The sequence below is a fragment of the Oryctolagus cuniculus genome, chromosome 6 (assembly GCF_051225735.1).
Source record: "Oryctolagus cuniculus isolate XC-2025 breed Fujian yellow rabbit chromosome 6, ASM5122573v1, whole genome shotgun sequence".
Taxonomy (NCBI): Eukaryota; Metazoa; Chordata; class Mammalia; order Lagomorpha; family Leporidae; genus Oryctolagus; species Oryctolagus cuniculus.
In genome coordinates this window covers 63,183,573-63,190,645 of record NC_142872.1, presented here as the reverse complement: position 1 = coordinate 63,190,645, position 7,073 = coordinate 63,183,573, and positions in this window count along the sequence as shown.

The window sequence follows — 7,073 nt, the reverse complement described above, 5'->3', positions numbered from 1 at the left end:
CCCGCCCTGTTTTTAAAATTTTAAAGTCTTTCATTTTCGACCTACACAAATTGCATATCTCCAAGGTGTGCCAGGTGTTGGCTTGATAGACATTCACGTTGTGTACGGATTACCATAGCCCATAAGCTAACACACCCATCACCACCCATGCTGCACATCACGTCCGGAGGCTTGCTCATTGTCTAACTGAAAGTTTGTGTCCTTGGACCCACATCTTCCATGTCCCCGACCCCCTAGCTCCTGGCAACCACTGTTCTACTCTCTGCTGCTGTGAGTTTGACTGTTTCGGGTTTTCCCACTGTGGGGAGCAACTTGGACTAGAATGTTATTGGAATTAAGACTTATTCTATGCATCTGCTCTCCCACAGTATGGCACTGGGAGAGGAGGAAACAGCTTCTACTCAGCTGCCTCCATTTCAACCAATAAACAGCAGAACCTGCTCCTGATTGGAGGAGAGCAGTGTACTCGGCGTGTGGGTAGCAGAGTTGGGATTGGTGGAAGAGGACTATAAAGGAGGAGAGAGACAACATGCACCAGGAACATCTATCTGAAGGAACAGCTGTGCAGCCCCCGAGAGAGCCGGCCGGCGGTGTGCCGCTCCCCCGCGGAAGTGGGGAAAGTGGCAGGGGGAACCGCCCTTCCACGGAGGTGGAAGGGTCGGTAGCCAACCCGGGAAGAACCAGCAGCAAACCCGGGGAGGGCCGAGCAGACAAAAGAACAGCGCAGGGTCCTGTGTCGTTCCTCCATGAAGAGGGGGAGCGACATAATGGTGCCGTGACTCGGATATGAAGCCTAGGCAGGGTTTAGTGTCGTTCCTCCATGAAGAGGGGGAGCGACACCCATGAATGAGATGGTGCAGTATTTGTCTTCTCATGGCTGTGAAGCCTGGTTTTTGCATCATTCTGGACTCTGGGCTTCCGGAAGCAGAATCAAACCCAAGACCAGGGACCATGTACTCAAAAGAAATATGACTGAGTAAGTGAATGAATGAATGAATGAATGAGTGGATGCCAACCCAAGACCAGTGTGCAAAGGTCAAGTAGAAAGAGACCAGCCTTGGGACTCCAACACCTGGGCTTCGCTTTAGCCATGTCAAGGGCTTGCAGTGCAGTCTCTCTGGGTCTAGCTTTGTGTCTGTGTCAATGGCTCCAGAAACAGCTCCCTCTCAAGGTTGTGGGCAGGATAACATAGAATAATTCCCTTGGAAGCTCTTTGTTATAGGGAGGTGTGCAAAGTATTATCCAAACCAGGAGCGTGGAGAGTGCAAGGGAGCACCATTAACAAGGACACGAAGTCAACCTGAATGCATAGCTGATGTGGGAAAAGCCAAGGAGATAGCTAGTCCAGGAGCTGGAGCCCACACCTCCCCCGCCCCCACAGAATCCCAGCTGTATCCACCCACCTGTCAATCAGACTATGTAACCTGTGTACACTATGGAAGTGAGTAAGTAGCATGAGGAGGGGGCTCTCTTTCTCCCCTCATGGACCCCTGGAAAAGACTGGTATGGAGGTCCCTGTATCCTCTTCCTGGCTAACCCTCCCTTTCATAAAGCCCTCATGTTCCCGGGGCTGCTTCTCACTTTCTAAATAAACCTCATCACGCTGCACGTCGTGTCTGAGCCTGTCCTTAGAATTCTTCTCTAAGTAAAAGGCAAGCACCCGAAATAGGAGTTTGAGGCTAGCCGAGCCCACAACGCACGCAGCCAGTCTCATTCTGAGAGTGCAAATTGTTCCTGTGGCTCCCCTGAGAACAGGAGAGCATGGCTTTCAGCGGAGGACCCTGGGAAAGTGTTGATTGACGTCATGAACTCAGCCTCCTCGGCACCTGACTTTGAGTGCCCAGCGCTGTCCTGCTCACTCCCCGGGTCTCCGGATCACTTCACAGAAGCGTGTGATTTCAGTGGAGATGACTGCTGATGGATGGAGTCTTAGTTTGTGTAGTTGAATCCTATTTCTGTCTCTCTCATAGGCCGTGTGCGTCTGGGTAAGATATGTAAGCTCTCTATACCTCAGCTTTTTTTTTTTTTTTTTTTCCCCTGCAGAACAGGAGTGTCAGTGCCCAAGTTCACGAGCTGTGGAGGATCGTGTGCTTGGCACGGTCCCGAGTTCACAGAGGCCTCAGTGTCTGGGAGGTGTCCTTCTTTCCTTTGCAGTGAACCACGGAGTCCATGCAGGTACTTGTTGACACTGGCATCCCAGAAGACAATGAGAATTTCACTGAGTCGTTCATCACAGTCTGTGATGTGTAAGCGGGTAGCACACAATGATAAACTCTGAATTTACCAATCACAGTAGCAATCTTGGTACCTGGGGTAGAAGAGACAGGTGCCCCTTCCGTATCATTTGCTCCTCCTGGGTTGGCTGGCTCGCTGACCACGTCCCCCCTCAAGCACCTGCACCTTCTCCTCTGCTGAGGGCTTGTCGCCCACCAGGGCCTCCCAGGGCGACCCTTACACACAGGGGCTGGGAGTCTGGGGATAAAAACTGTAGCTTCCTGTCCATTCAGGGTGCATTGCACAGAGCACCTAAGCCCCGGGTGCCTACAGCAGGAACCCACATAGAAAAAAGCACATTTCATTGGCTTTTCTTTTTTCTTTCTTTTTTTTTTCTTTTTTGACAGGCAGAGTGGACAGTGAGAGAGGGAGACAGAGAGAAAGGTCTTCTTTTACCGTTGGTTCACCCCCCAAATGGCTGCCACGGCCGACGCTGTGCCAATCCGAAGCCAGGAGCCAGGTGCTTTTCCTGGTCTCCCATGGGGTGCAGGGCCCAAGCACTTGGGCCATCCTCCACTGCACTCCCGGGCCACAGCAGAGAGCTGGCCTGGAAGAGTGGCAACCGGGACAGAATCCGGCACCCCGACCGGGACTAGAACCAGGTGTGCTGGCGCCGCAGGCAGAGGATTAGCCTAGTGAGCCCCAGCGCCGGCCTTCATTGGCTTTTCTCCTTACACTCTTCCCTCTGTGGTCCCTGCACAGATCAACCGTGAACCTGAGGTCCTCTCTTTGAGGAACTCCAGATGGAACAGCATCTAAGACGTACTAAGTGCTGCCTCTGTGTGCTTTATAAGCACCACTGCATGCGATCTGCATAAAAACCTTATGAGGAAGGTACTATTACCACCCTCACCGTGCAGATGAGACTGTCGAGGCTCAAAGGGGTTGGTGATTTTCCAGGATGCAGTGCCCGGGCATTGGTTGATTCTGTACTGACGAGTCTCGATCATTCTGATATGAGGGGCCTCTTGTGCAAAGCACATTTGGTGGCCAGCTCCCTGGGCTGGAGAATACCTAGGCCGACAAGATCTGCAGTTCGAGAGTCCAAGGTCAGGAGGGACAACTGGAACGGGAGTTCCCATCGAGAGAAGAGCTTGCTGGCGCATCTCTTGGAGGCTCCTAGGAGACACCATTGTTGTGTTCTGAAAATATCACAGTAATCATAAAGGTCAAGTTCATTCACAGGGGCCCTTCTCTGTCTGCTTGTCTCGTGGGGAGGAGTTGGTCTTCTGTGGATCAAAAGGGGTGACTGACTCTGTGCCTTCCTGGAGAGGCAGGCACCCCGCTGGGAACTCCCTCCTCTCACTCTTAGAAGCACTTGTACCTCTGGTCCCCACCCCAGCCCTGAGTCTCTGGCTTTGGAGGGTCTGTTGACCTTGGGGCAAGTGAGGCATCTCCTCCACACCATAGAACCCAAAACCACAGTGCTTCCCTCTGCTTGTTTAGGGTCAAGTGCCCAAGGCAGGACTTCGGATGACACTTCCTGGGGGGAAGGTTTTAATTTTAGCTCTCGTTGATGAATTGATGACCAGACCAGTAGGAAATTTCATCCAAAATTAGCCCAATTTCAGGAAGGAAGTCTCATTTTTCAACCCTTAAGGAAATTCGTGTCTGGAAAGCATCCAGGTGAGCAGATCCAGCAGTAGGAATGCGGACAGGCCACCCCAGGAGCTCCGCCTTGCAGGGAGGCAGACCCGATTCCCACGCTCAGTCCCGGCCCCACCTGTCGCTAGCTGGGAGGACTTCAGGGAAAAAGGACTTTCAGGGAGAGTCCTGGCGAGCACGAGCCTGCAGAGCTGGCTCCAAGGATAGTACCCGTGGGAGGCTTGGCTGCTGGCTGTGTTCCTTGCAGCTGAAAGGCTTTCCAAAGGGCGTAACCCCCAGGGTTAACACCAGGAGTCTCATACACACACCCAGTCCCTAACCTCACTCAGGTCTGCAATGCATTGAGAAAGATCGCTTTCCTTATGGCTTCCACCCAGCTTGGGGAAAACTCCTCCCTGTCGGTGGTCTCTCCCTGGGTCCATCTCCTTTCGGCAGCACCCCATGGAGCCAGGGGGCTGCAGGACAGCCGGAGGTGGCTCCAGTTCCCCCTGCACTGGCTCAGATGAGGCTTCTTCCAAGTCCACTCCCTCTAGCATCTCCCCATCTAGGGACTGCAGAGATAGCATTTTGTCATCTCAGCCAGCCAGCAGCTAAGTGCGGCTCAAACTCTGCCCTCCTGTCCCCTGACTTCTTGTGCGTGTCATGGTGAATTAAAATTTCTTGTCACCGCTCTCATCAAGAGGTGAGCGCGAGGCCTCCTGCCTCCTTGCTCAGGGTCTGGCCGTGGGACTTGCTTTGGCCAACAGGCCATCAGCAAACACACGGCCAGCAGTGGTGTCATTATGTCTGGGATGCTACCCTGAGGCCTCCATGAATGCAAGGCTGTCTAATATTTTGGAAAATGGGGGAATGTGTAGAGGAACATTGAGGTGCCCCAGCCAACAACAGCCAGGACCAAGAGCCACGCATCTCGGGCTACATGAATGAGCCCAGGAGACACCAGCAGGGAATGACCCGCTCAACCCACAGACTCAGAAGAAACCATATACCTCTGTTTTAAGGACCACACTTGGAGTGGTTTACCATGTAGCAATAGACAGCTGATCCGCATGGACCCAGGGGAATAGTGAATTCTCTGAAATCTCACAATGGAAGTACACCAGGGCACGAGTACGCGGCACTAGTACTTTGCAAGGCTGCTTCCCCACAGATCCCACCTCGGATCCCACCACGCAGGTGGTCCCTCCCCTCCACTCCTCTGCTCTCAAACTTTGCCCCCCAGCACTGGGGTCGGAGTGGCCGATGTGCAACAGGGCTGTGCCTGGGGCTCCCAAGACGGCAGGAATCCTTGCTGAAGGACCAGGCTCAGTTCCCGTGGGAGGGGAGCTATGGCAGAAACCTTCTAGAAGCTCTGGAAGTCAGCCAAGCGGTGTGTGTGCGCGCTGTGGGGTTAATGAATGAATGAATGCTACAGCAACCACTTACCTGAGTCAACCCCAGGCCACACAGCCTGGAAATTTTCTCAGAGGAGAAAGGATACCTACTCTGACCCAAATATGGACAAGGCGGCAAGCCAAGATTCCTCTCAGAGTGATTCGGAAATATCTAGGTCAGGGCCCTGTAGCATTACTTCATAAAGACTAAGATATTTCAACTGCAACATGCTCATAAAATTAAGATTATTTTATTTTTCCTAATTATGAAACGAATAGCCACACATGGCCAAACGCTGAGAAATCACAAACAAGGCAGGAGAATGAACATCACCTCTAATCTCACTGTCTCCATTGACCATTTGGTTCTTTCCTTCTGGATTTCATGCTTGCTTTAACTGGGGCTATTTTAACTGGCTTTGAGGACTTGGCAGAAGTTTGAGAGGCAAATCAAAGCTGGAGAGAGGGGCCAGCGCTGTGGCATAGCAGGTAAAGCCACCACCTGCGGTGCTGGCAGCTGTATGGGCGCTGGTTCAAGTCTTGGCTGCTCCGCTTCCGATCCAGCTCTCTACTATGGCCTGGTGTGGGAGACCCGGAGGAGGCTCCTGGCTCCTGGCTTTGGATCAGCTCAGCTCTGGCAGTTGCGGCCAGTTGGGGAGTGAGCCAGCTGATGGAAGACCTCTCTCTCTCTCCCTGCCTTTTGAGCAAAGGGGAGGTAAATAAATAACAATTAAAAATAAAATAAAATACTACCAAAAAAAATCCAACTCCCCCCAGCATCCTAAAGGCATTGAAAATACTTCAAGGCCGCATTGTAAGTTGCGAACAGCAGCTCCTAACCCCAGCTGCACCTGGGGGCTACACCTGCTGATTCCCAGGCCAGCGCTAAGTATGGTTTGGCTGAAGCCTGAGCAGCCGGACTTGCGGAACAACCCCTCTGCGGCTCTGGGAGTGCAGCCTGGGGTGAGAAGGAGCCTTGGTCTGCAGCAGAGCGGAGAGGCCCTCTGTGCTGGCCAACCTTGAGGGGCGGGGCCTTCTCGTCCCTGCTCTCAGCACCTACTCCCTCCCAGATCCTGGCTCTCCCACTCCCCGCCCAGCCGCTAGGGGGCTCTCCTGCCCGCCTGACGGCCTAGCGGCCTGCTCTATGCTGGGAGGCCCTGCTCAGAACGTGGGGAGCGGGAGTCCTCCGTTTGTTGCAGTGTTTGGCCTCACACAGGAGCACCTGGAGAGACCTGTTTTCCCCGGGCAAACGGCACCTCTCTCCTGGCATGGTCGCAGCATCCTCTCCCTCCTCCTTGGGGCTCCTCCCCTGGACTTCTTCCTGTGACTGCTGCCGTGCCCACGCCAGGCAGTGGCTGGGAGGGGAACGCTGGGCTGAGTCCCCGTCCTTTCCACGTTCCACGTCAGGCTGTGCCTGTGCACCTGTGCCTCACGCAGGCCTCAGCACCCCCCCCCCCCCCAGGCCTCCTGGAGTCCCCGCTCTGACCTTCTGGAGCGTGTGTAGCATGAGGATGGAGCCTTCGATTTCCAAGAGTTGGCCTTTCTGCTTTATTTTCAGTTTTTTTTTTAAATGGTTTTCTCCTGCTACCTTTTTTCCTGGAGGCGTTATTTTTATGATCAGCATAAAATGCATTTTTATTATAAACGGGACTGTGAGGACAGACCTCGATGTCGATGGCACTGAAACAGGAGGAAAATGGCCTCCTAGCCCTTGGAAGCCAGCTGGGGCCGGTCCCCTGGACTACTAATTTCCGCCACGCCCACGCCACAGGGCCAGCCTGGAAAAGGCCTGCGGGCCTGTCTTCTCTGTTTGTAGGTTAC